General features: G+C 38.6%; 1 pseudogene; it reads left to right on the forward strand.

Annotated features, from left to right (window-relative positions):
* The first annotated feature begins 1,434 nt into the window (after positions 1–1,434).
* LOC101621960 lies at positions 1,435–2,344 on the forward strand (annotated as a pseudogene).
* Positions 2,345–3,280: the final 936 nt, after the last annotated feature.

Genomic DNA, 3,280 nt, shown 5'->3' on the forward strand with positions numbered 1-3,280 from the left:
CCCATATCAGTTCCTTCTATTTACATATGGATTGAAGGTTGGAGAAATTATTCCACATCTAACATTTCAGCTCTTCTCCAAATTGCAGGTGTGGTCGGTATTTTTACTCTTGTTTCATGTAATAAGGCATGGAATTTGGAGGTAGAAAAAGGAGAGAGTAATTCTCAACCAAGAGTTACTGGTTGAGAAACATTTAGAAACTCATTAACCTTCTAAATCTTCATTTTTTTGTCTCCATTGCCACAAAAAAAAAAAAAAACCAGTGCTGTTCAGTAGAATAAATATGATCTCTTGACACGAATTTTCTTTCCCTTATTAATTATTACAATCCATTACATTCCACATGCATTTGATTCTGTTTCTGTGCTATAGTACCACACTGTCTTTCTATTTGGCAAATTGTCTCCCTCTTCTTCTTTTTCATTATTTTCCTACCTTATTTTAAAGCTTATTTTTAGATAAAAATTATATGAACACTTTTTTCTCTAAAACCCTGTTAGAATTTTGCCTTTGAATAAGTAAATATTAGATTAATTCATTATAAAATTTCATCTTTCTATATGAAATCTTGATACATAAATCCACTTATTAAATTTTTACTTTCTGTCTGAGTAGTTGAAGATCCTGCCTGGTTCTTGTTAACACATTAATGCATAGATGTGTTTGTTGGTAATATGGATAGCACTATGTTACATTGAAGTTTAAACTTATTTTTCCTTATTATTTGCATAATAGGCAACATTTATTCAGAGTTCATTGCATGCAAGCTTTTTGTGTTAGCAGTTTATGAATTTTATCCACGCCAATTCAATTTTCAACTGAAGGAATAGAGAATTAAAAAGCTTAGGTAACTTGTCTGAGGTTTCACAGAGAATATGTGGCAGCCCTCCGTCTTGATTCCAGCATTCTGACAATGCAGTCTTAAGCATTGTACTAGAGGACTGACCATCAGTTTGGGGAATATGCATTGTGTGACTGGCCATTTTATTGAAATCACCTTTATTTCTAATAACACTTTACTTAATTATCTTGGGTTTCCAAGACAGATGGTTCTGTCAACAAATAATATTTTACCCTTCCAAGAGTTTTACTTTTCTGATCTTTGTCCACTTGCACAATATTCATTTCCCAGAATGCATATACCTGTTTTAAATATCATTAAAATATCTATACAGTAACATCACTATTTAAGCACTCCAAGATTATAAAAATATGAGAATATTTAAAAGAAGACATAGACATTTCTATAGTACTGAGTATGACAGATAAGACGTTGCTGGAATGATTAAGTTTATTTATGCAAAAAATTGTAAATTTAGTCTAAGATAGCTTTAATGCTAAGAAAATAGTTGAGCTGCTTATCTGAATGTCCTTACTCAGCTGAATACACTTAATAAATAATTGTTGGTACTAATGTTGCAGATAATTGGGGAAATGTGTGGGTGCAATCAAAGTGGCATCTCAGAGTTCCTACTCCTGGGGATTTCAGAGAATGCTGAAGAGCAGCAGGTTCTATTTTGGATGTTCCCGAACATGTACCTGGTCACAGTGGTGGGAAATGTGCTCATCATCCTGGCCATCAGCTCTGACCCCCGCCTGCACACTCCCATGTGCTTCTTCCTGGCCAACCTCTCTTTCACTGACCTCTGCTTTGTCACCAGCACAATCCCCAGAGTATTGGTGAATTTTTAGTCCCAGAACAAAGCAATCTCCTATGCAGGGTGTCTGATACAACTCTACTTCCTGGTCTGCTTGGTGGCCCTGGACAGTCTCATCCTGGCTGTGAAGGCATGTGACCGCTGTGTGGTCATCTGCCACCCCCTGCATTATGTGACAGTCAAGAGCCCTGGGCTCTGTATGCTGTGCTGGGTGTTTTCTGCTCTCTATGGCCTCACCCTCACCATCCTCATGATCACAGTGGCATTTTGTGGATCCTCAAAGACCCTCAATATCTCCTGTGAGTGTACAATCTGCTGAGGCTCACAAGTTCCAACACTCAGGTCATTCCCACAATGCTAATTACCACAGGCTGCTTCATCTTCTTCACTTCCTTAGGGATCACAGTCATGTCCTATGTCTGGATTATAAGAGACATTCTCGAATACCTTCAAATTCTAACATAGAAAGTTTTTCCACCTGTGCCTCTCAATGCTATAATCCCCCTTTTCTATGGGATACTTGCTATGTTATGTCTGCAGCCACCCCAAATCTACTCCACCAAGGACTCCATAGCCACAGTGGTGACCCCCATGATGAACCCCTTCATCTACAGCCTGAGGAACAAGGACATGCATGGGATCTGGGAAGATCCCTCCCAGGGAAAGGCTTTCAGAAGTTAACATGAGGTAATCTGGGAGAAGTTTCTGATGCATAGCCACATTCAGTATTACTATTTCAAAAGTTGTGCTGGTTTGGAAAGAATTAATCTCATAGAGAGACACTTCGTTTGAAAAGAACATTGCAGTTATCTGTCATTAGTTTGGCCAACATGCTGGGTAAATGTGTACAACTCACTTGATCCCTTTATGTCCCTATAGTCCCTCAAATGTAAACTGTAAATGGTAGGACTGACCTATCTTCATGGGGAAGTATGGAAACTAGTGGGTAATTGGGGAGCTTAAGATAAGAAACAATAATGTTACATACATGCTTAGTAGACAAGGGGGAAGTTCTGACCTTTTAAAAAGAAATGAATACCGGCCCTCCCTGATGGCGCAGCGGGTTAAAGCACAGCACTGAGAATCTAAAGCCGCTTCCGCATGAGTTCAATTCCCCCCTGCCCCGGAGGTGACCACATGATGTGGCAGACTTCTCCTGACCTGCCCGCTGCTCCCCTCAGGAGTGTACTTCGTTGATCTACCTGTTCTTTCCCCACTCTGTCTCTGGTGAAGCCTCTCACCACCCTTGAGCCTCTAGCCTGTACCCCAGTTCTGTATGCATAAATAAATAAATCTTTAAAAAAAAAAAAAGAAATGAATACCAAAATAAACTTTAAACAAACCTTCCTGCAACCTTCAGCATTATTTGAAAGATCTTTTCCCAGCACCAAAGTACAGCAATTTGCCTTTTCACCAAGACTACACAGTCTGCAGTCACAAAGAAGACAGTTAATGTTGACAGCAATTAAGTATATGAAACAACCCTGAAATAACTTTGTTTATCATTCATCAATTAGCTATAAAATTAGCTATAAAAATGGATTTCTGAAAAATATTCTTTAAAAATTTTTGTGCATATTCATAAGTCTTAAAGCTGGTGCTACATACTCACAGGTGATGGG

The sequence above is a fragment of the Condylura cristata genome, unplaced genomic scaffold, assembly GCF_000260355.1.
Source record: "Condylura cristata isolate star-nosed mole 26May11 unplaced genomic scaffold, ConCri1.0 scaffold00017, whole genome shotgun sequence".
NCBI classification, from domain to species: Eukaryota; Metazoa; Chordata; class Mammalia; order Eulipotyphla; family Talpidae; genus Condylura; species Condylura cristata.